Raw genomic sequence first — 26,334 nt, 5'->3', positions numbered from 1 at the left:
AAGATGAGGATCACAATGCTACAAAGGAAAAAAAATATGTAAAGAACTGTGGATGTCACCATACAATATATGACAGCGGAATAAGACGGCTCTTCACATCATACAGGTAGCCCCTTACCACCACAAGGGAAGATAGAAAAACTTGGTAACAGGAGCAGAAATTTGACCCAAAGCTTATAAACACTTGGGACAGAAGTTGGAATGAAGTGGGAAACATTGACACATCTTCATTTCTGATCCCAAACTTGTGCCACACACACACCACAGGGGGGGGGATAAATAAATAAATAAATGAATAAATAAAGGGGGGGGGGGGGGGGGGGGGGGGGGGGGGGGGGGAGGGAGAGGGAGGAAATGTCATGAGAGAGACTGGAAAAAACCTAAATGCACATACCCTCCCCCAACCCAATTTTCCAAGTAAACTCTGTGTCCATGAAATTAAAACTAATACGGTGGAAAGGAAGAAAATAATCATGCAATATGGAAAGCAGAGATAGCTCAAGAGCCCCAGGAAAAATGAAACAAGAGATGGGAATTGAAGGCTGCCAGTGTTGACCTGAAAGGATTTCATTCCCATGTTTTAAATCAGCTTTGTCAACACCTTACTGATTACATTATGTCCATCTGTATTATATAAAACAAGATTTCTGAAGTCTGTCTCAAGGATCACACAATGTGAAGATAGAAAAGACCTACAAGGTCAGCTTAAAGCATAGCTCATAAATAAACAAATGGTAAATGGATTGTATTTAATTCTTGACCACAAAATGAAAACCTGGCATAACTAAATGGTTTACTGTGATTGATTCTACAAAGTTGAAAGCTGTAATTGCTACTTTTGATGGAAGTTCATAGTCAGGGAGCCAAAATTCAATCGTTTGGGAAGGCACTGCACAAGAAAAATTAATAAGAGTAGGCTACAACAAGAGAATATTTTTTAAAAAGCATTTGAATGAAATATCATTCAAATATCAGTACGCACAAACCAACGTAAATTTCTCCGGATTACTCTATGCACTACCTGTGCTAATAAGGATGTACTTATTACCTAGTTTTCAAAGTTTAGATCAGTGATTCTCAGCTTGTGGTCCATGGATCTGTGAGGGTCTGAGAACTACAGGTATGTGTGAGCAGAAGTTGAAAAAAACAAGTTCGTTGCTGCTATGCAGCTATTTAGCAAATAGGCACCTTTCAAGGAACGTCATGCTTCACGGGCAAATTTGGACATGTGCCCAAATAAAGGAGGCTGGAAATCACCAAGCTACGGGAATAGCGCTCTTAACAGGATCATCACTATTACAAAGACAGATTAATTCCACTTTACAGATTGTGATTGTTTTCAAAAATGAATCATGTAACTTACAGCTACAAAGACAGTTTTAAAATACTTTACAGTATCAGCTTTTCCAATTTCCTAATTCCAAATCCAGTCTGGTAAAACCATACCTGTGTTGGGAAGCACATTAGAGACCACCAATTTATTATGACACAGTCAAAGGAATTGTGTGATCCCCATTACTAATTGTGATTCAACTCTAGAAGGCAATTTACAAGATCACAAAAAACTAGTTAGCGCCTATTTTTAGTTCTGGGGTTCCTATTCCTACAAAATATTTTTTGAAGATAAAAATCACTTTCCCACTTGATGTGCATCACCACCTGTTAAATTAGATTCTCAGCTGTTTCTCAGGAGAGAAATCTTTTCCTCTGAGAAAGAGAAAAACCTCTTCTTTTTTTTTTCTGGATTAACCTTTCATTTAAGAATATATGACATTAAAAATGTTTTTAAAATGAAAGATAGCAAGTTTTAAATAAAGATCTTTTTAAAATCAGCAGTATCACTTGATTAATTTTTTACAATGTCAGAATGGACATGTTCGTCCTCCCACTGTTAATATACATCTATAGAGGGAAGCAGAGAAGGCCCATAGTACTGCAGAGATTAATTAACATATTGATTTCTCGCCTCATTCCAACTCTCTGGACATGCTTTAATACAAGCTCCAGTACTGTCAGACAGTTAAGCTATCTTTGCTCAAGGGTATAACTGAGCTTTCAGACTTCAAAATAGACATCTTGTTTATTAATTTGCAAGAATATTTAAGCCACGTTTTCTGGGCTGCCAGACCACCTGGAATTTAAAACCTGTGGGCAAATGGGCAAGTCTGGGTGACAGTTGTCATTTTAGCAAAAAGATATCGTCAGGTACAACAGGCAGCCTTTCTAGTCTTGGTTATAGTCTTTCTTTCCCCCCCCCCCCCCCCCCCACCAACTGACTTCTCAGTATCCCTGACACAGCACATGCTGTGCATCACACACATCTTCTAACCCTCAGCTGCAAAAGCAAAAACCCCCACACTCGTGGGCGAATATTCTAGTGCTTGAGGGCACTGCCTGGTTCTCACCAAGACCTCAGATGTAGTTGGGCTGGCTGTCACCGGCTGTCACGGTGACCTACTCTCTTCAGCCAGCCATGGTAGTTCTACCACCAGGACCTTGGCACCACTGGTCAGGTTGCAGGTACCTTCAAGACATCAAATGGCTAACCACTCCAGAGATGCTCTTCACATCCATTAAGGGGTAAGGAGGGATGCTGCGTGTCCTGGTTCTGGCTGGGATAGAGTTAATTTTCTTCCCAGTAGCTGGGACACTGGGATAGGAGAAGCCAACAGCATACTATAAAGCAAAAAACTGTTATTGTTTCCTTTCCTCAAAACACAGTTCTGTAGGTATGCTGCAAGGTCAACCCCAAACCACCTTTGGTAAATCTTCTCTAAATCTGAAAGCAACAAATGGCAATTGGGGGTGAACAGACCCACCTTCTTTTTATTCTGCTCTTCTGCCATAGTTTAGTAGCTCCGGTTATTGCTTCTTGTCTCACCCGGCTGTGTTTTATGTCTCAACTCAGTAATACCGATCTCAAAGTACATAAGTAAATAAATAAAGAGATATGTACTTCATGCTCTGGAAGGGACTGGAACATGTACCTAAAAGCTTTGTTGAACTGCGCTGTAATAATTTGCATTCAGGTTTTACATAACTGGAATTTCTTTAAACACTTTATGAAAAGAGTAAGTTCTTGGAATATTCAGCTTTTACAAGCTCTGAGACATGTTCTTAGTTATTAAAGAGGTTTATAAAAATAATCACTGAATCCTCATGCTTTTGCATACATATATTACTGAACAAACCTGCTCTTTTATTTGGCAACACATAAAAGATGTTGTTTTAGTAGGTGCTTGGCATTTTCTTTCAGAAGAACACAGTGGCAGTCAATAAAATAAAATCCTCAGGAACAGGTTTTTCTTATCACTTTTGCCCAGTATTAGAAAAAGAATTAAGAAATCACTGAACAATCAGAATCACTGAGCCTTGACTTGGATTTCTCTTGTTTGATTCAGGAATAAATATAAAAGTATTAAAGAAAATTTCCTCTAGGGAAAAAGGGTACTAACCTTTCATTTACAGTTAATAGATCACTAAAAGCAGCTCTAAAGTTTCAACACAGAAGGGAGATGGGAAAGGATGGCAGGATGGCTGCTCCTGCCCTTCCTGCTCCCCAGAGAAGTCTTTGTGTTTCTCCTCCTCCCGCTGGCCATGGTCTGAATGGTCTGCGCTCCAACCCTGGCACGATGGGGCTCAGATGCCACCACTCCTTATCCAGAGGACGGAAAGACAGGAACCATCTCACCACACTCTTGGTCAAAACCTGTTCCCTGCACTTCCTTGGCAATCTCCCGTATTTTGTCTGTCTTGTTTATTAAGATTATGCTTTCTTCCGGGTCAGCCCTTCATCTCATGTCTTCCCCGCTGCCCAGCAAAAGCAGTTCCGATCTTAACTGGAGGCTTCAAATATTACCATAACAGAAAGCAGTAACAAACCCCATCTGTTTGCAGCTAATCCAAATGCAGCAAAGATCAAAGCACACTCCAAAATTGTAATGACCTAAACCTAGATCTAAGGACACTCATCTGGGCTGATCTCCTCTTTGTTTGCAGTTCAGTGCCAATGTGAAGCCATGGTAAATCTAATCTTTCCTCATAGAAGCACATTCTGGAAAAATGATGCTTTCAGCACATGGAATGATCAAGTGCAATCAACTAATCAGTTACAATTAGCTTTGCATGCTATTAAGTGACAACTGTTCATAACATGAAACAACATGTAAAACTTGTCCAGTCAGCTAGCTTCTTAGTAGGGAAATCCTTCCCCTAAATAAAACATTTCTATGGAGCTGCTCACCTACCTAGAGCTACTCGTTCTGTCTACCCAGGACACTGCAAAAATGATGCTCTATGTACTGTTCGCACTGCATGGTGATGGGGCACCCTGTGGAAGAAGCCAGGGGAAAAAAAACCACATCCAAAGTGGAGTTGCTAGTGAATACTCACAAGGAAAAGAATGGAAATTAAGTCTGGGATGACAGAACCTGATTAGCTGAACAAATAATAGAAGATAAGTATAAGCAAATAAATAAAGAGTAGCTCCAGCTGTCACTGTTCTGCCTTAAATTACTAGTCTTAAATGACTAGTAGCTCTAGCACCATAGCACTGCAGCATTCCTCCTATCTGTGCTACTATCACTCAATTGCAATTATATCAACAGCAAATACGTGGGTACTCTGTCCTTTCTATGTCTAGAAATCACTACTAACATGTTTCACTATTATTATTCCTACTGGATTGCTCTTGACCAGCTAAATGGAATTAAATGGAGGCCTATGACTACAGAAAGGCATCAGGGACAGATTGAACCAGATGGGGGTCATATGGGCATAATATGTGCAAAGCCACACTGTAATTATTTCTCGACAGCAGAGAGATGTGTATCACAAACAAACGGGTCATCCCGAGGCTAACACAATACTGGAAAAGCAAAGCACTAGCCAGGATAAATCTGCCCAGGCCACCCATCTGCTACTTGTGTTTCTGATGCACAAGAGAAGGAAATGGAAGTGGCAGCAGTGCAATAAGTAAGATACAGGGGTGACAAGTGGAAGCAGTACCTGAAAGCTGTACACAGACCAGAAGACGAAGGTGCTACAGGGGTCAAAATGTCTCGCAGCGGTTGAGAGTACATTTCCATTCTTACCTTGTGCAGAACCAGCACCAGCACTATAAACAGACCCATGCAGTCTTTAACAAACAAAAAAACCATGTACTCTGCCCTTTTGGAATAATCTGCAACTGCTAAATATCTTTTTCAGCGAATAATAAAAACCCCCAATATAGGGAGAAAAAAATTATTGATCTCCCTTGCCTCGAGTTCTCAAGGATACAGCTGCAACCACTACTGTCCCATCATTTTTACCTTCAACACCCATTCATTTTTGGTATAAAAGCATTTGAGCTGGCACGCATGTCTGCTGTGAATGGAAACCCTGCTGCCAGGTTTCCTGCTGCCACAGAGATGAATAGAAAAAGAACAATTAGCCAAGGCTTCAGTCTAATTTAGACTTATTTTTCTTTTTGGATGAGAGACTGAGAGATGGCACATCATAAAACAAAGACATTAACTCTAAAAGCTACTCAGAGGAGCACAATACTGAAATGCCACGTGTAACCTTTATTATAAGACTTCCGATAATAAGCGCTATTGTCTAGTGACCCCAATTATGCTAAATGCTGTACTTGAGTATGCCAGAGGACTACCAAATGTCAAGGCAAGGACTATCTACATTAAACCAGACAAGAGGTGAGCAAAGAGAGTATTTCCATCCATTTTCCAAAAACCCATGGTAACTGACAGCTCAAGGAACTTGTCCAGTATTGCAGGGGAAGACTGAGCCTAAAAAATAGGAAATAACATCAGTTTCACAGTTCCCAACCACCGAGACCACTCACCATAGCACAGCTTTTACCCTAAGGCACATAAAGACCAAACACCTTATCAGGACCTGGGGGGAAAAAAACCCAGGATGAGGGAGAACAACAGCCTCCTGTGCAGACTAGACCACGCACACTGCCCTCACCCAATCCCCACCACAAAATGCTGTAGCCTGGTGAAAAGAACAAGTTACTGACAGATCATTAGGGCGCTCTCTCAGAGGATGCAGTTGCACAGGCTCAGGACAGCGTTTGAAGTCTCCTGTTTCCCAATCTGTGGCTCTGACCACTAAGGGTTTATGCAATACCTCCTCCTCTCCTTCCCCCATCACCTTCTGAACTTCTTTCAAAAGAGAGAGAGGGAGTGAAAGCAATAAGCTAAGTACAGACTTACTAGGAGCACCAAACATAGACGTACTGGGCTGCAGGGATCAGTATTATGGAAGTGCTTAGGCAGTACAGCTTCAAGACAGCACTTTTATCCAGCGACGAGGTTTCCGGAACATTCTAAGCAGCCATGCAAGGGCTCTGCTATTTCCGAAAGGGGTGGCTCCCCATCTCGCCCCAGCCATCTGATGACATATCTTCCCTGTGCCAGCCCATCTCTACAGATATTGGCCTGGAGGAAAAATAAATAAATTTTAAGAAGGACTAGCTTTCCGCTGGATCAGCAGCGAAGCACACGGCTACGAGAGCTCCGGTGGGCCTTATGAAAGCGAGAGGGGCAGGAATGCCTTGTTCAGCCACAGCATCATTTCAGTTCACCTGCACCAGCGTGTAGCTTCACAAAGCAGGGATGAGCAAGATCCTAACACACCCCCCAGAGACCTTCTCTTGCCTTTGGCCACCTCCCGTCCTGTAGAGCCCCATGTGGGCTTTTGCAGGCCCCGTCCTGATGCCTACGTGTGTCTCTTCACAGCGAGTGAAGAGAAATGGACATTTACCTTTGCAAATGCTGGAGCTGAGGACCTGAGGTTGTAAGGATGCTGCAATGCTTCATCATGCAACATCACTCAAATCCTTTGGGAATGCCAAAGCTCAGGAAAAGAAATAGTTTTGTTGGTTATTTCTAATTAATTGGGAGGGAAGCATATGAAACAAACACTTAGGGGGGGCAGGGAAGGTCAAGCTTATGTTTATGGTTTTTTGTTTGAAAAGCAAACTATGAGCAACAAAGTATAAGGATTAAAGAAAATAACCTGTGACTGAGACCAAGGACATTTTAAAACTGAAAAAAATGCCAGCCAGGAATAGTCACCCTTTTAAAACACAACATATTAATTGCACTGCTTCACAATTCTGTGGGTTTAAGTAATTTGATTTTACATCAGGCAGGCCAAGAAAGTCCCTGAAACACCAACCCAATTTTAAAAGCAGAAGGAGGGGGGTACAAAGAAAGAGGGAAAAAAAGTGAACTACATATTCACAGAAAAGCCAAGATCAAAAAGATTTTCAAAGAACAACAAAAAGAGGACTCTCTCTAATGCATTGTAGAGGATGAGAAATAGGAAACATGTTTAATTGCCTAAGCAGAGGCCAGCAGTGGAATATATGAAAAAGGAAAAGGAAACAAGGTTTTCTGTCCCCTCAGTTACAAGTTAATACACCTGCATTTGCCGGCTGCCTCTGTGTAAGGAAAATGAGTAATTTTCAAATGTTAACATTAGCACAGGAATAACAGCTTACTGAGCACAGGACAAATTCTGCCATTCATACATGCCTCACTCACCCTGATCACAGAGAGATACCATGGGACCATCTGACAGGGTTCCGCTCTGCAGAAGTGCTTGAAATAAGTGTGGTTATATTAAATGTAGGAGGAAAGAAGAGAGGTACGTGACAAACAGATTTAAGACTCCAGGAAGCAAGCCGCACAAAAGACTGTTGAGTTGTGCAATGACTCAGCAGGAAAAAAAAAAAAAAAAAAAGAAAAGAAAAAAAAAGAAGAAAAAATATAGCAGCAGATAGAAAAGTCTTTTCTGTAAGAAATGAGCTACTTTAAAAAAATAAGTAAAATAAAGAGAAACAAGAAGAGTTCCCAGCCTGGAATTTTGCCTAGCCCCATAAGCTCTGTGCACAAAGTTGTTTCTGCTCATCAGCCATTCTTTACTGGACTTTGCAGCACACCTGAGCAAGCAGAGAAGCAGGAAACTGAGCTGGCTTTAACCCCTGCTTCACCGCGACCTCTGCCTAGGTAGGCTGGTAACCGGCTTTTCTCGGTGAGCCACATGACAGGAAGATAAAGCCAGGACAGAAGTCAGACAAGCACATGGCAGAAAGAAAATGCTAGCCTGGGGAATCCAGCACGAACTCAGAGAGGAGGAGGAGTGTGGCAAAGCAGGAGAGCCACCCCTTCTTCTCCTGGCCTGTCAAGCCAAGGAACGTGGTCAGGACGTAGAGATGACATGATATTTCTGCACCTCCGTTCTTGTTCTGAGAAACTAGCATGAAATCTAAGCTCCCATTTTACTTGCATCACTTCACAGGACAGCTCTCCCGTGTCTGTTGAGGCTCAACAGCTCTCCCTGAAATGGTAAGATTAAATGTAATCTGTTAAACATAGATAACGTAGTCCAACCAGATGGATGAGGCAAGTCAAGCTGTGCACATTTCACTGCTCAGTTTGAACACATTCTCACACTCATTCTCTCCTTTGCAAACCTTTATGCAAATAGCTTTTCAAGAACATTTAATCCTCTACCCTCCTAAATTACCACTGAAGCATTACTGTCCCTCCAGTCTGGAACCTAGCTGCAGGAGAAACGCCAAGGCATTCAGGTAGCTGTCTGGCTTGAACCACGTGGTGAAGTTCAGTGACATTTAAGCAGATGCTTACGTGCGTTACAAGGCTGGGGGGAAAAAAAAAAAATGTCTCAGGTAACCATAATTCCTTTCCATCATTCTTCACTGGCAAATCCAATCACTTGAAAAATACCATGCCTTATCGCTTCCTCTCCTCTGCCTTCAAAATCGCTCCTGGCGTGGTTCCACCAGTATAAATTCTACACGGTATCTCTGCGACCATTTTGCTTATGCATCAGAGTAATAAAAGATGAGAGGATGCCAACACCTTCTCTGTGCAAGAGAATATATCTGTACAACTATGCTGGCTAAAGCAGGGAACTATAAAGTCGGAGGGGAGAAAAGGTCAGAAAAATCTCACTAGGGCAGCAGAGCAGGTCACAGTGCTTCGAGTGATTTTCTAAAATGCTTTCCTTTGCCATCACACCACTCTTCACGGCTAACAGAAGACACAATCCAGTTCCACTACTGAGAAAATTAAACGCTGCAAGGCAAGGAAGGCTGGGGCTTTTCGGCTAGCACGTGAAAACATGTGGATTTGTATATATATGTGGATTTGTATAGCTGGATGGCTGGCTGGCAATAAGGGGTCAAGATGGACCTTGGACTGTTGTGTCAAAATAAGTTACAGTTAAACCCAGGAAGTCATAGTGAGGAGAATCCCAACATCTGCAGCATCACCCTGACACCTGCATCAACATTCACTACTCACCAGCGCCTTGGGCTGAATTCCTATAATTCAAGGGGTTAGGAGGGAAAGTTAATAAACAAGGACAATCCTACTGAAAATTACAGCCAGCCACTAAATCCAGCTTTCAATCTTGTTTCAAAAGACCAACAGGAACAAAATAAAATTTTACCCTGAAGTAGTTTTTATACTTGAGGTGCACTCTTCGCAATTAAGTCAAAATATGCCTGTAAAATAGCTATTTTTGCTGTATGGGTAAAAATGGTGTAAATAATGCACAAGATAACTCCACACTGGCTGAGTCAGTGAAGCCTGATATAAAACCCAAGAGTCCTGGCTGCCTTCTCTCCTTCATAATAGCCTTCTCTTCACGAAACACAGCCGTGGACAACACACTTTTTTAACTCCATCCTGACAACCTCTTTGCACACACGCACAGAAGAACAATATTTCTCCTTACCAGGCTCTCTCCACACAACCACGTCCACTGGGGGGATGATGTTAGAGGGAAGAGATAACTGGTAGACATCTGCCTCGCAGGTAACACAGCATACAGTGTGTTAATTGGGTTTGGGGTTTGTTGTTTTTTTTTCAGTATGACTAAGGTAACATTTCATTCCAGTTCATATTGCATCACATCAGAAGCTGGAATATTTCACTGCAACCTGTAATTGTCCTGACTCATGCTGTCAGTACTAAAATGCCCTCTTGGGAAAATAAATAAATAGAGAAATAAAGCCTTAATGATTTGGTGAAGTACCTACCGGTGAAAGCACACTGTCCGATTAGTTTTAAGAATTAAAAAGGGTTGCAGGTGCAATATGCTAACCTAAAGGGACAGGTGATGAACAGATTTATAGCTTTTTTCAGTTTGACAGAAAAAAAAAGAAAGCGTGGCTCAGCTTTTGAAAGCATCTCAAGCACCCAAAGGGTAGTCTGGAAAATGAAAGCATTTCCATTACGTTGGCACTTGTGCAGAAAGGCAGGATAATGAAGTGACCGGGCTATTAGCCTTCCTAAAGAAAAGAGATATTGTCGAAACCAGTGCACATTAATTTCAGTGCCCAGGAAAATGGCAGTAAACAGTACTCTTCAAGCTTCCTCCCCTTCTCAGTAATCGTGACTTTAGAACTGACACCTGCAAAAGACTTTTTAGTGCATAAGGAATCACTCGGCAAAAGAGAAGGCTGTGTGAGAATAGGTTAAAAAACTCAAAAAGGTAAGAATATGGAGAACAAAGGAATAAAATTCTAAGATCTAATACGACTTCCAGGAAACAGACCAGCCTGTCAGCACTTCCAAAAGGCTCCAGCTGAGGATCGGGCATACGGAGCAGCCGAACTGCTAACAAAATGTCCCAGCGAGCTAGTCCCCCGCTCCTCACATCTCCTCCTCACCACTACAACGCTCAGAAAAGAAAGTTCATCTTGTCATCAGGCCAGGGAAAACCCCAGTGCAACAGGAACGAGACCGGAGCCATCACTAAATCTCCTCACCAAAGCAGAAAAACACACCTGGAGGGAGAGAGGGAAAGATGAAGGGACTGAAATAGAAAAAAACGGAGGACGAAACAGCACTGAACTACCAGCCTGACGGAAAAGCTGAGGCCCCGTAGGAGCACGGTTTCAGGGCCTGTTTACCAAGCGGGTATCGAGGCTTCAGAAACCCAAAGTACTTACCACAACATAAGGGACTGCCTTACCCCAGCCGAGGCGTGCGTGCGAGCTGGGGCCGTGGCTCGCTGGGGACGGCATGCATCAGCCCAGCCTGCGCTGGTGGCCCAGCCTGCACCCGGCACCTCCTAAGGCCAAAGACCTGGCTCACCCCCAGGCCCAAGCGACCCCCACTTCTGTGTCACATTTTCATGGCATCTTTGGCAATGAACGGGCGTGACCTGAACCGCAAGGAAACCGGAATTCGGCTTCAGAGCCGCGTTTTTAAGCAGAACGTGGATTTCCTGTCACCATTTTTTGTGCTTTAGAAATCTTTCTGTCTGATACAGGAGCGGGATCGGAAGGTTCATTTCTGAGCCAGGCTCCTCTCCCTCCTCTCAGGCAGGAGGAGGCTGGTGGCTTCCCGAAGGGTTATGACATGGTTATCTGCATCTCCCCCAGCTCTGGTGTCATCCCCAGCCCAACGCTCCCAGGCAGGTCACAGCGCGCGACACTATTCCATGTGACAGCCCAAGCCAGGCTCCTTCCCTCCTCTTCTTCCTTCTCAGAGACAAGTGAGTTCACTGAAATGCTTTTTGTAAACTTTGTTCAGAATTTATTTATTTTTTTAACATTATTCCCTTGTTTGAGAAAACATTAGCGATAGATACACAACTTGTTCTTTATGTCAAACAGAATGTAAAAGACGAATCACTGCTCTGTTCTTATGCTGAAATACATCAAATTAATCAGGTGATTAGCCAAAGCTTTTTACATTTAATATAAGACTCAGAGACACTTTTTGCAAGAAAACTCCTGGCACTCATGTCCTAAGATCCTCATAGTTAACTGCAGAAGTCTGTCAAGCAAAATGTAAACTATCTCTAAACTATATTCGTCACTTCTTCCAGTTTGCTCTGCTTTGTTTTTCACGTAATAAATGAACAGGCAATATCATATCATCCAGACCTGACGCCTCCCATTACATTTTGGAAAACCTATGGGAGGGAACACCCTTTCTGTTCTTGGATGGAGATTGCTATCATCTTGTATTCCCATTAAATAATTAAAGCTTTCAACACACTCTCGTTTTATTCTAAACACAGCAGTAATTAAATATGTTTTCTAAAAATGACACAACTCTGTTTTCCCAGCACGTGCAAGCAGATCTAATGCACTGTCAGAACAGAGGAAGATTTCCCACCGCACACACAACGTGTTTGTGCGTGAAACTTCCTGCTGGAAACTTCCTGCGTGAAACTGTGACAAAACTTCCCACTTTATCGGTTGCCGTAAACAGCTCGCACCCATCGTTTACACACAAAGCAACACCATCAGAAATGGTGACAGAAAACGTTGAACCAACCCCACCCTGAGACTTTCTGTCTTACCTTCCATCAGCATGCTGCCCCACACTTGCTATTGCATAAACAGCTGGTCAGGTTCGATTCATTTCTTTTAGCACACTCAAGATGCCTGCACAGGTAGTAAAAAGTATCATTTTTTAAGTTCTGAGGTTTGTGATAGTGGAAAGGTATCCCGTAACGTGCATGTTTTTCCTTCCTGTTCTGTTCATACATAGCATCTGAAAACATCAAACATTAATGGGTACTGTTTCTCTGACTTAACCAAATTAAGGGTGCTTTAAGACAGCTGGGAAAGGGGGAATGTTTGTGCCAGGTTTGGGAAAGGATGTTTGAGAGACAAGCAAGCAGATAACTTATTTATGGAATCAGCAAAAGCAAGTGTATTTTACCTAGTCAAGAGGTTACATCCGTACATATTCTAATGCGTTGTACATTAAACTCATCGGCTCCTGGCTTCCCTTGAATTCCTAATACCTGTTTTTCCAAAGATAGTTATATCACAATCTTTACGAAATACACATGCAAAGATAAAGTCATTATCGAGTGGGCACACAACAAGTAATCAGAAGTACCTGCAGTTTCTGTTACAGTATGTCCCCTCTTCAAACAGGGCTGAAGATGATGAAAGTTATTTCCAAAACCAGTATTTCTTGTTTGCTACCTGTGCTGCACGCACTCCCTACTGATCAGCATTTCCATAACCTGATGGGTGATAATAAAACACCTTCAAAACCCCCAGAGAAGACAGTTCTCAGAGCACTCCACTGCCAGGAATCTCCACGCTCTGGCTGGAGCTCCCCACACGCGACTTGGTAGCCAAAGGGATGGGAAGGCCAGCTGAGAGCTCATCAACATTAACTCGCAGTTCTGCGGCTCGCTGATGTGGCGCCCAGCAGTCACTCACCCACTGCCTGCGAGTTTTCAATGCTTTGAACCTGCCAGTAGCTTCTTCCCTCTCCAAGGCTTGGCACTCTCCGTCCCCTAGCGCAGCAAGCCACGTGAGCAGCTCAGGATTACTGCAAACTCTCACCTTTCATTAACGTGACAGGGTCTAAATAAATCTGTTCTCCAGAAAGTCACATCTGGTGCATTAACCTGGGCCCCCCTGACTACACTGCAGCTCTGAGTCAGTATTATTTAGTAACTAGCCTGTTTGCTTCAAGTTTTGGGGCTCATTTTAGAAAAACATGTACTGGAACTATGTCTCCTGCAGTTTTACTGCATACTACTGTCTCTCGTTCAGGTCTTGGTGCTTTCAAATGGGCAGGCGCAGACAACAGCATCCCCGAGTGTGAAATGTTTGTTGCCTCTTTTAGAGCAAACAGTCAAACAACCATCAGGATTTTTCTAGCAGGTAATGCCAGGGTAAGTCGCCAGACACATATTGTCCTCAAAACTCCATGCAATACCACATCATACCTTTTATCTATAACTGCACGAGTCCCTTTTTCCAGTAAGTAGCAGTCTGAAGTTCTTTCCTATGAGTCTTTCAATTTCTGTGCATCCAGGCTCCCTGGTAATACTTTTTCCTTAGCAGACACCAAGAAAACTTTGTGCGTGCACAAGAAAGAATAGGCCAAAACAGTTATTTTCTGTTCTTTTATGAGCCACTGGGAATTTGTCAAAATTTTTCCCTATACAGAGGCACACTTTGATTCAAAAAGAGGCCAGGTACTAATTAAAAAGCCTGTGTGGGGCCATCAGCTGGTGTTCAACAACATTTTTACATCTCAATGGGTATTTGTTACCAATGCCATATCCTATGTCAATAGATTGTTAGCTGTAATCAGATACGAAATCTCATTTGCAAAGTCTGCTGCATCCCTGAGATCAATACCTTGTCTTCCCCTTGTTGCCGTGGAGCTGGAGTTCATGAAATGCATTATATACCCTGAAGGCAAAGTGGTATTTCAGAGTACTTCAACAAAACGTACAAAAATAATTTCAAAATATACATATGTGTTGCTGTCATTTCCCTGTAGGAGACAAAGAACAACTCTACGAAGCGGACAGAATTACCTGAGTGCTTCTCCCAGTACCCAGAACTCCACCTTCCCAGTGAGAAGGGAGGACGAAGCTGGCTGCCTACCTTCAGCGGATATTTATAAAGCCCGGCCCAGAACAGGAGATGCTGCCACAGTAGAACACAGTTCTATGTCAAGCTGTACTTAAGATCCCCGTCAGAGAGAACAAAAAGAGTGTGCGTATTTCTATACTCACATGCATAAAAAAGATCTTGCCCACTTTTTAAAGAAGAACCAAGGAGAAATGGGGAAATATTTTTGTTGCCAGACAAACTAGGACTTATATGACTTGCATAAATGTCGTTGGGACTGGCCATGACCATGAATTAGAAGCACACCAGAACACAATGCGCAAGACTCAATGTTAGAATTTTTTGTCGTTCCACTCCAAGTCTCCCAACATTTTGTATTTTCAAAGTTCCAGTCACAGAGTCAAACAGTGAAGAAATCTTCTCCGCTTTCACTATAATTGTTGAACTGTCTCGCAGACGGAAGGTGAAGAACTTGACCCATCTTGCACTTAAAAACTCAAACTGGAGGGCAAATTTTTTTAAAAAAATAATTAAATTAATCAAAGTGCACCTCAGAAGGCATAATTTTTAAAGTCAATGTTGTGGTTTTTTCAGTAACTTGACAGCTGCTTTTTAAATGCTTGAGGGGTCAGCCATACCACAGACAATCCACTCTAGTAGATCAGTATTTCTTTAAAAAGAGTCTTTCAGTCTCCAGATTGACTGCATATACACAGCCTAATTTAGGTACGGTTGCCCTTAAAAAAAAAAAAAAACAAAAAAACAAAAAAACAAAAACAAAACAAAAACCCCAAACAAATATAAAAAAAACCCAACCAAAAAAACCCACAAAGAATGGCAAAACCCACCATCTTTGGTATAAAACAGCACAGGCCAGCACTAGGATAAGCTACTGCCACATAATGCATGAGACGAATGGCTGGAAGAAGCCATCAGAGAGCCCGGAATTAAAAAGATGGAGAAATCCTTTTGGGAGCCCTGGTAATTTTATTCCGATCTCTCTAAATTAAGTGTTGTACTCACTCTGTTCAAGCACAGGACTATGAGTCAGCGCTGGACCATACATTACTCTTCACTTCTCTCACTCATAAAGAGAAATGCGTCACGTATGAGCTCATCACGTGCCCTGGCCAGCCTCGAGCACAGGCAGAAGAAATGTAACATCAACAGGCAGGGAAAAAGTCAAACCCCTCTACGTGTGACAACGGTGAGATGTTTTGACCACACACATTTCAAATCAAATTGCAAACTTATAAAATATCAGCCTACTGCATTAGGACACCAAACAAGTACATAAAAAAAGATACTCAGGCTATTTCCACAAACTTATTTTCCATTCCTTTAAGAACAGGGGGGGAAAAAGGTATAACACGTTCACACACATATTACCTTTTTCACTCTACTACTAGACATACACATAATTGTAATAACAACACTATTTCCCCAAGGTACCGCATGCACCTAACACAGCTGCATGACAATTTTAAGACAGGCGTGTTTCATGCAACTTCATCTCATTCCTCAATCTAACATTTGCTCACAAAAAGCAAGTCAGGTCTGTCAGTAAAACAGTTATGAAGAAACAAAAATAGGAAATATATAGTTATATACCTCATGGTACTGCAGATACTTTCCCCCTTCTCATTTAATCTGTGTCAGATGCCCGGTTGTGCCATTTGCCAGGAGAATAAATGTATCAGCCTCACCATACATAGACCCAAGGACTGAACACAAAAGGAAATGCAGAACTGAAAATAAACTGAAATTTTCTGTCGTTCCTTTCTGCCACAATAATTTATGAGGCATGAAAAGAGTCAAAGAGAAACCAGAATAATAGTTCACAGAATCAGCTTTAACTTTTTTCCTTTTAGTACTGTTTTTTTCTGAAATGCAACATCAGTGCTACATTGTGTTAGCACCCAGATAGCAAGGATTTTTAACATCTTTACTACTGATCAAAAAAGCAGAAAGGACTGAAGAGGCCCAGGAGGAGGTTTCTGCTCTGTGAACTAGCATCACGTCCTTATGCTGTTGTTCTTGATGACACTGAAATTTACTTTTACGTAGCACTTTTCAGTAACCCACTGTGTCATTAAAGTTATCTCCACAAAAATCAGAGAAAAACTGTGTATCAAAATCACTACGTGGTATCCAATTCTCCTCGAGGATCATACTCCAGGCTGTACGAGTCATTTTGGAGAGATCACCGATGGAGCACAGGCACCCATAATCTGTGGAACCACTAGACTTCTACATCAATACTTTATTTTTCTATATATTTGTTGTTGTTTTGGTGACCCTAGATAACCCATCATGGCTTTCTGAACCCACACAAATTTCATCTTCAAAGTAGCAAGGCTGAAAGACTTGATTAGAGAGACCTAACAGCACTTCCCTCCGCCCTTGCAAGTCAAGTCTTCACTGATGCTTTTTCTGTCTGCAAACCTACTGATCAGGATTCTTCAACATTATGTACTTTGACAGGACTCCACATTAGGTGCCAGATTTCAGGAGCAGCTGCATTCCAGCTGGCAGAGCTACAATGCTCTTCCCTGTACAGTGGGCAGCCAAGAAGGTTCAAGCAATTCCAGCCCTCCGCTTTCTGGTGGCTTTCCTGGCTGTTTTCTGTGTAAATGCGGTCAAGTACACATTCCGTTGTTCAACTGACTGCACGTTGACTCATCTGAAAATAATTTAGAGGATTTGTAATTATCTTTGCTCTGACATTTCCCCACCAAAAAAGAAAAAGAAATGAGAAATAAGGAAAATCATAGTCAAGAAACTGAATTCAATATTCCTTGATCTCCACAAAGTCCTGTGACCAAGAAGTTCAGATTTTCCCTTGCCACATCATATTAGCGTTTCTGACCTGAGCGTGTAACTGAGTAACCAGTTTTCAGGGGGCTCATTTTCTCTCCTGAAGTTCATAAGCAGCAAAAATGAGACCAGTACTCACTGCTTGCGCACCCAGGGGCTCTGCAGACCTGTTGTCAGAGGGACGATGACCACAGCAGCAAAGCACCTCCACTTTGCCAACCCCAAATGCAGAAAGGAATAGAGCAATGAATAAAAGTAGTTTCAGATTTTGATTGTGACTTTTGAGGTTTAAAAGTATCTAGAAATTGTATTTTAAATGAGAAAAGAGGTAATCCTGAGCTTAAAAAGCAATAAAAGTGACTGGGAGAGGTCAGTGTAAACAGGGCCAATAACAGAACACAACACTGTATTCAGGGTCTGTCCGCATCTGGAATTATTTGTGAGCAGCTGTTCCTGAGAAGTTCCATGTGTGGTCAAGCCCTTGAAAGGGAGAATGTATTCAATACCAGAGACATTTGCTAGAGAAAAGGTTTCTGTGTGATTCGCGGGTCTCCAATGTTTGTTAACGTAGGTCAGAGCGTGGAGAAAAGAGGTATTATTCCTGCAAGTAATCAGTCCTATACGCAAGCCAAAAAGCAACGTCTCCACCAAACTAACTACTGCTCAAGAACTGGAGAGAAGCCATTTTTGTCAGTTGGAGAGACAACCACTGGGAAATTGGGGAAAAACTAATTAAAAATCAGACATGCACCTTATTACACAGTAGGGGCTGTGAGCTATGGAGGTGCACAGCGAGCTCCAACATGGAGGCTGGCGGAGATTTCCAAAAAATATGTACTGCAGCTGTTAACATCTCAACAATAATAAAGGCACTGGGTAAAGAAAGCACAGAATCACAACACTGCTTCAAAATTAATACTGAGTTGTGGTTTTGTTTGTTCATTTTTAAATAAGACTATGCAGCTTTCTCCATTCTGGTTTTAGAAAAAGCTCCTAATTTTGCACTCTAATCAATCAATCATGGATGCTTTTATAAGCAAGGGAAAATATAATTCAGGTGTCAGTCTGCATTCCAAAATCAGACTGTGGGCTATGCCAGTCAAAACCAACAAACTTACTGCCGGTTAGCCTGAAGCAGGCGAAGAAAGCAAAGGCAAGGAGGTGAGTACCAAGTGCTTCAACACAATGCATACACACCATACCTAACCGGGGAAAAAGGGGAGAAACTGGTTTGTCTAACATGGCTTTTTCCCCACAAGAACTCCACTTGTGGTGCTGTGAGCTGTCACAGCAGTTTTTCCAGGAGCACAATTATCTCCCTGTGAAACTTGCTTCCCTCTTCAGAGTGTCGCAGGGGGGGAGGAGGGAGGTGTTTGTCTTTTCTTTCCAATAATGAACCCCCTGACTGGCAGCCTCAGCATCTCTTCTCTGTTTCTTAAAATCACGCTGGCTCCAAGGCTACAGATTGAAGCTTAAGCTACTCCATCATCCCAGCAACCAAATCTATAACATCTCAGATAAAGAACAACTCTTAACTTTGCCAGCGCAGCCCCCGTACGAGAGCAACAGAGCTCTCACACTTTCACAGCTTCCCATGGGGATTTCGGTATCAGATATGGAAGCGATCAGAAGCTTGTTAATCTCATTATATTGCTCCTGCAAAAAGCTATGAGCAACCGTGGCAGTATTAAACAAATCAGTTTGTAGACGAAAAAAGTCAACACAGCTTTGGTTAACCTTCTGGGCACAGATTTAATGGCTCTCTGCAACCACAAATACTAGGATGCTGATATCTTACATTGGCCTTGTTTCCCTCCATCATTAATAGGGAACGGAGATTTTCAGTCTATGAAAACCTAAGTATTTTCATGTGTGCCCATAAGCAGTTCCCTTGGTAGTTTAAGAAGCTGGGAAAGTCCCCATTCAAAGGGAAGCTGTCAACACTGCATCAAATGAAACTGCAAAATTAAGACATCATCATAGTTTCCTCCTCCTGTTTTACTTTTTGCAACCCGTGCCTTGTTTCTGGCTAGGAAAGCACTCCGTCTAGTCTGCTTTTCTTTCAGTGTACCGTATGAGATCAATTTAACTTCAGAGAATTTTCAAATCTGCTTCTAGGCTTTGGCTGTTCCCCAGGATGAACGCTACCAAGAGTTGGTTTCAAAGTAGGTTTTGCTTATGCAAAAGCACGTTAAAGGTAGTCTTCGGGAGCTGGGATGGCTTATGGCATTATTCTCAAAGGAGAATGTCAACGTTTAAGTTTCAAACACATGAGGAAATGTGTTAGGCCACATGGCTGAGGTCAAAACTCTTTATTACTTCAAGTGCAGCAAGGGCCTTGCCGTGTGTTTGATGCCATACAAAGTTCCAGCTTTAATGTTGTATCGTTAATGGAAAACATGAAAATACTGCATCTCTCCCCATCGCTCTGAATCACAAGATTTTCTCAGAAACCACACAAAAAACTTAGTAGTAACTAGTTCAGTGCTCTTTTTATTTACCTTTTGACTCTTGATTTCACATTGTATTTTGATACGGTTCTCAAAATTTTTCTCCTAGCACATCTTTATTTAAAAACAAACAGTTTTTCATGAGTCACTGTAGGCACATGCACTTAAAATAGCTGGATATTATATGTAAATAATGTTTAAAAGAGCATGATGTGTATTGGTCCAGCACACTTACACTCCTAAAATATAATTCAGCACACTGACAAGCTGCAAAGAGACAGAATATATGTTTACAAATTACATTTATCTAATACAGCAAGTAAAGCTATACCATTAAAGTACCAGTAAGAGAAAACAAAGTACAGAGAACAACAGAGTGAAGAGGCTTGGAAGTTCTGTATTTGTGTTATGTCTTGTTATGTTTCACTTTTAAAAAAGGACAAAACCTTCTGCAATACACACATGAAAAAGTGTGGCCAGAAATTAAAGCATGTTTGCATGGTTAAAATACCCCTTAAGGGATGTAATCTCATCTGCTACATTTCAGTCCTGAACAAGGTTTGGAGCACTAATTTATAAACCCTGGGGGGAAAACGTTGAGAAATCCTTGACTATTCAATAGCATTGCAAATAGGAAAATTGCTGTATAATACATAATGAAAAGAAGAAAACACACATCGCTGGAGTTCATTAGTGTGTCACATTTGGTTTACAACAGTGAGCTACACCCAGAGACTCAGATTAAGTGGAGAGTCGTAACAAGAGGACTGCCCCCTCCAAGAGTGGTTAAATCCCATCAGGACTACGCACTGCATTAAATTCATCTGCCAAGAGAAAACAAGCCATTACCACCGCCTGTGTATCAGCTCGATGTCCAACAAAGCCATCATCTTATTTCAGCAAAAGCAATAGGATGCTTGTGCTCACCCAGCTAAAATTGCCCCCAGCTTGAACTGTCTAAATTAAAAAACAAAGAGCTGTGTTAAACCCTTGGCATGCTAACATAACGAGGGCTTTCTAGTCTTTAGCATTATGAGAAGTGTCACGTTAAGAGTCCTTCCCCAAGTTTGACTAACCAGAGATTTCAGACCTCCACAGAGCTTCAACATGAACCTACGGTAACTGTAAATATGGAACCCAACAAGCGGTAATGCACTGTCATCTTCTGGATGCTTCAGAAGCTTATTCAGCCATGGGACTTCCTGAAAGGGAACGCAAGGCCGGACAATCCTTTGTAAGTCAGAGTGGAGGCCATGAGGATTACCCAACACACAGAGGCTGCTTCTGGCCCAGGAAGCTGAAGGGGGGTCACGCCTGGCTCTGCCGAACACGGTGCTGCCGTTACAACCACCGCCTCCTGGAAGTGAGCGTGGTCTTTGCCACCACAAAGCACCTCGGACCAGACACCAGCTGCTGTCAGCTTTGAAAAACAACTGTAACAGATCTTTTATGAGTATTGAGCTTATACTGCTGTTTTAGCCAAAGAAGGAAGAAAAGCAGATTAGATTAGGCATTGCGTAAGAAAAGGCAACTAACGGAAAAATAGGTATTGAGTCACCTTGAGGTATCTCCAGAGGTGCTGCAGTAACAAACTCCACATTCAGTTTCAGAAGGAATGAACACAGGATTTAAGAAAAGCTAGAAAATAAATGGCGCTCCAAAGCAAGGGTACTACGTTCAAATTCCTCCCCCTTTTCACCCCATCATCCCCACTCCAAACCATACTCTTGCCCCCACCATTAGGCCAGGACAAAGCAGCAGGCATGAGCATGAAATGGACAGAAGTGCTGAGGTTTATATTTTAATTTGCTTTCCAGATACACACTTCAAACATGTTTGCAGGCTCTTCTCAGCAAGCAGTACACAGAAAGCTCCTTCAACAAATAAACTAATAAGAACAACGAACAGTTAAGCAGGAACAGTATGTCGCCATTCTAGGAAAGTGAGGAGATGCCTACTGCAGTTCTCAGCCCTTCCAGGGCATCCTGTTACTATTTCCAATACACATTCATTCAAAAGAATGTACTAAAGGTGTACATCTGCCTCTTTTTTTGCTTTTTACATGAATACACATTGAAATCTACCCTGTTCTGCCTCTAACAGCTAAAGAGCTGCCTGCTTTGGTCTTTCTCCTGATGATTGTGAGGCTCAGACCCCGTCCCAGTTCTTCTGCTTCCTGTCCATCACATCCACCATTTCAAAGTCACCTTGTTTCTCCCTTCCACCAGGTATTCAGAGGGGTTTTTTTTCCACCTTTTCTCCAGACTGATAATGGAATGGAAGCTGGGAATAACATTCCTTTTTATGACATCGAACCGTTGGTGAAAAATAGGGGATTTACTTTCCTTTAATGATCACCGTCAGGAACAGAATATGGAAACATTCTGATCCCTGATATCAGGGCCTGAAGTTTTCATAAAGTATCAAACAATAAGAAGAAACACAGTTCAAAGCAAAAAAAAAAGATTAAACCAGAAAGCTTGACAAAGGGGGATTAACCGATTATTTTTTTAATCTTCATATAAATATAGTGAAGATGTCACACAGTATATGCGATATGCTGGCTGCTGCAAGACGACCTGGGGGGGGGGGGGGGGGGGGGGGGGGCGGGAGAAGGACGTGCTCACTAGTGCTCTGATAAAATTGTCCCCTCCTTCCATATGAACATACACAGGGATTTTTTCCACAGAAAGCATCCTGGGGATGCCGGAGAGAGCCCACTGCTCGCCCCTGGAGCGTGGGAAGGCTGTGCACGAGAGGAGCCAGAGGTCAGGAATAAAGGAATAAAGGCAGTTCTGCAGTCCCCGGGCAGCTCTAGCAGAGGCAGCGCTATGACACGCCAAGTCACCCAGAACTGGTTATGCATAACATAAATCACCCAAGACTGGCCTGGAAGATGCTATCTATCCCAAGTAACATACACCGCTCTGCTGTTTGTGCTGTGACCCGGCTGTCCCTTGGAAGAGCTGCTTTTTCACAGGCTCTCAGAGAGTTGCTGTTTTCTTCCAAAAAGCTACTGCTACAGGTAGGGCAAGGATTCTCCAACCCTTAGATAGTCTGCTCAGAACATTACTTTTTTCCTGAAGAACATATGCATCAGCAGTTTATTCTGTCTAGATTTACTTTTACATCAATAATCAGAAACTCCTCTGCAGTCCAAGTATCACTCAGGAGCATTGGACTGATAGTATGAAGTTAAAAATACTTCTATAATCCTATTAAACACCAGTCTTGTTTCTAAGAAACAATACAATTTTTTACCTCTACACTGAAAAGCAAGACACTGAGGGAACGTGAGTAAAAGGTCTCCCCTTTGGAGAGCCTAATAATAAGCTTCAGAGAACATAATAAGCTAATGTGAAGTTCTGTCATGCTCTGGACTACCTGCACAAGCAGAAAAAGGAAAAAAAAAAAAAAGAAAAAAAAAAGAAAAAAAAAGAAAAAAAAAAAGGACTGTTGCTGCCAGAACTAGAACATACTTAGTCTGCAGACTGCACTAAAATACAAGACCCATTTGGAAGAAAAATGCATAGGTTGTATCAAATCATTACTAAACTTCATTTGCCTTTAGCCACAGACCTGATATTCCACACTCTGACACTGCCACCTACTCACAAATGCCAGTTTTCATTCAGAGCAAGCTCCCCACATGCCCAAGAGAATTCACACCAAACAATCCTACAGTGCTCCTATTTACAAAGTGTTCTACAGCATGTGTATTCATGGGTGACAATATATTGCATATTGTGCTTTTTCTGTCACAAAGGAAGTCAGAGTGTAAAGGCTTAGCATTAGCACACCATACACATTTTTAAACACAGTTTAGTTTCTAACTCAAATCACCCAACAGCTTTCTCACAGTACCCGAGGCACTAGGTAGTACAACGAGAAGATACTCAGTAGCAGCTTTCCTAAGGATAAATACTTCAAGAAAGAAAGAAAATGCAGACAAATTCAGAGAGAATTTTGCACTGCTGGTGGGAGCTACACTCCTTTGGCTTCTGGCAGTGTAAGCTGAAGTGGGTGGAGTTAGCATAAATTATCAAGATTTTGTTGATATTATACAGTGAAATAAGCAGCCATGCCTCCAGCTTCCAGCAGCTATCCTCATAAACAACTTTTAGTTTAGCAGAAACAGCCTTGATCTGTAAACCAGGTAGGTGGAAAGCAGCATGCCCAAGACAGCAAGTTTTAAATTATACTGGTTCCCCAACTCCCTTACTTTTTTTTTTCCCCCCCACCAGTAAATATTTATGCACTCTCAGCCCTGAAGTAGAAAATCTCAATTGAACCGCAACAGCACTAGGCTTATTTCATATCAGCCACAGCACAAATCCAAGCCTAGGGTGAAGGAGACGATTTGCCATGAAGATAATCAGCAGTGTCTCATTCCACAAGAATTTTAACTACACGATAACCTGGCCCTCCAGAACTATTGCTCCTAAACCCATACCATATCAACAGCACTTAGTTATCCATTAGAAAGGAAAAAAAACCCAAAACCATGGAAATAAAAAAAAAAAAGCAACCAACCATGCTCAGCACAGAACCCTTGTGACTACTGCTCTTTTCATGCAGCCAAAGTACAAGAGTCTGTGGTCTACTCGCTACGGACAGGTTGTATTACATTTTTCATTTTAAAAAAATGCACATTTCAGTCATGCTGATAACCACATTCTACATACTTTACCCGAAAATGCCTCGAGGACCACTGTCACATGAACAACGGGATGCAAAATTACACTTTGTCTGCTTTCTACATGCCAGCGTAACCTACATGGTGTAATCTGATTGAAGGAGATAATTAACCCTTCTCCATTCAAATACTCAACCACTTAAAAGATACACCGTCATATCCATATGCTTAAAAATACACTAAAAATTAAAATGAAGTTGCATTTGCTACATGAAAATGACACGCTTGCCTTTTTTAAATCATGCTTTACATTGTTATTAGACATTGCTGGCTACGACCAACTGTGAAACAATTACATTCCTCTGAGATACGGTAGCGTTTTAATACTCCATTTATGAGAAAACCGGGATTAAAAAAAAAAAAGGGGGGTAAAGAAAAAAGGAAGAAAGCATCTCAGAGGAGCATTCATCTCTGGGTGATTTATTGATAGTACTGACCTTTCGGATTCATCAAGATTCCTCCCAGCTCCGAGGGCTCCCGCAGCCAAGTGCCGCGCAGACACCGCTGGAGGCGGCAGCAGCTCCGGTCCCTCCCTCCATGCTGCGCGCACACGCACACGCTCCGCACCGCGCCCCCCGCACCCCGGCTCTGCGCAGCCTGCCGGCGGGGAGCGCGACAGGGGAGGGGGCTGAGGGCCGAGGCTGCCCCCCCTCCCTAACTCCCCCCCTTCCCTAACTCCCCCCCCCCCCCCCCCCCCTCCCCCCGACCCGCTCACGGGCTGGCTCCAGCGCCAACTGCGCCCGGAGCGGCTGGAACGCCGGATTTAACCCCCCAGAAAAAAGGTAGGTATGTACGAACGAAAAGCACAAAACAGCTGGCGATTGTGGGTTCCCATCCTGCCTTCCCTCGCTAGCACCGGCTCGTGTTTTCCTGGAGGCATTTCAGCAGTAACCCTTTCCGAGCTGGATGAGGGGAGGGAAGGAAAAGGCATTTCTTTGTCCTGGGCACCTCCTACCCTGCCCCTCGGATCCAGGGATGTTCTCACCCCTACATAAAGCTTCAGCATCTCTGACGCCAGTGACCACTAGGAGTGATAAAAGCAGGAGCCTATTCCCAGTTCTGCCAACTGATAACCTTGGATATGCCTTGATAAGGTATTTGCAGTTCTGCTTCCTCCTTTTTGAAAACAGGGTAATACTGGGCTCCCACAGGAGGCTTGCAAGCTTAATTTATTGCTGTGTTTATGCAGGCAGTTTTAAAAGGAGCAGTGTAAAAAACAACACTACATTTTCCAGTTTCTATACAAAACCATAAATAGGAAATAAGTACTATTACCCAACTTTCAAATCCCATTAAACGCCTGAAATCTTTCATCAGACCACCACTGCAGCAGTCTAGATGATTAGATATCCGTAAGAGGCAATGAGGTCTAGCAAATAAAGAGGAGAGCTTGGATGATGGATGACTGGCTTTCAGTCCTGGCTTTGCCATTAGCTTGCTGTGTGACCTTGATCAAGTAGTTTTAATCTTTCTCTGTTGGTACAAAACGTAGAGAGCTATTCACACTTCTGTACAACGGCCTAAGTTGCTGGGGTTATTACTGCTACTACTTGCTGAAGCTCTAGCTCCAACACGCAGGCTGTAATTTCTAACTAACAATATGAGATACTGCCCGGACACAGCCCATGGAAACTCAACATACAATCTAAAGGCACCTGAATTCTGCACATAGCTCCTTTCCACACAGTAGGACTGCTGAGGATGTTTGTGCTTATCAGCTGTAAGTGAAGATTCCAGGTATATAAAATACCATATGCTCTTCAGACTCAACGAGGTACCAAGTTTAAAAAGACAAAAAGATTGGGGGGTGGGGGTGGGGGAGATCACCTTTTTTTGTTTAAAATTCCACAGAGGTGGCTACACAACCCCAGCTTACACAAAACAGTCGCACAACTTAGTTTTAAATGGTCAGATCAACGTTGTTCGCCAAATGCTGTACAACTGAGTGACAATAACCTCATTAATTAGACCTAACGCAT

The 26,334-nt window shown here is 42.5% G+C and overlaps 1 protein-coding gene across 4 annotated transcripts in view; it reads right to left on the bottom strand.

Moving 5' to 3' along the window:
- ARHGAP32 (Rho GTPase activating protein 32) overlaps positions 1-26,334 on the bottom strand; it is a 259,327-nt gene that overhangs the window by 162,857 nt on the left and 70,136 nt on the right. The window contains exon 1 of one of the 4 annotated variants that reach the window (XM_027803127.2): positions 24,793-24,871. The exons of the other annotated variants lie outside the window; for them this stretch is intronic. The gene's annotated coding sequence lies outside the window, so the exon portion shown is untranslated. Of the gene's footprint in view, positions 1-24,792; positions 24,872-26,334 lie in introns of those variants that run through there. 4 annotated transcript variants of the gene reach the window in all.

This window comes from Falco cherrug, chromosome 17, assembly GCF_023634085.1.
Source record: "Falco cherrug isolate bFalChe1 chromosome 17, bFalChe1.pri, whole genome shotgun sequence".
NCBI lineage: Eukaryota > Metazoa > Chordata > Aves > Falconiformes > Falconidae > Falco > Falco cherrug.
The sequence above is the reverse complement of the archived record's forward strand: the minus strand, read 5'-3'. Positions and strand labels throughout refer to the sequence as shown.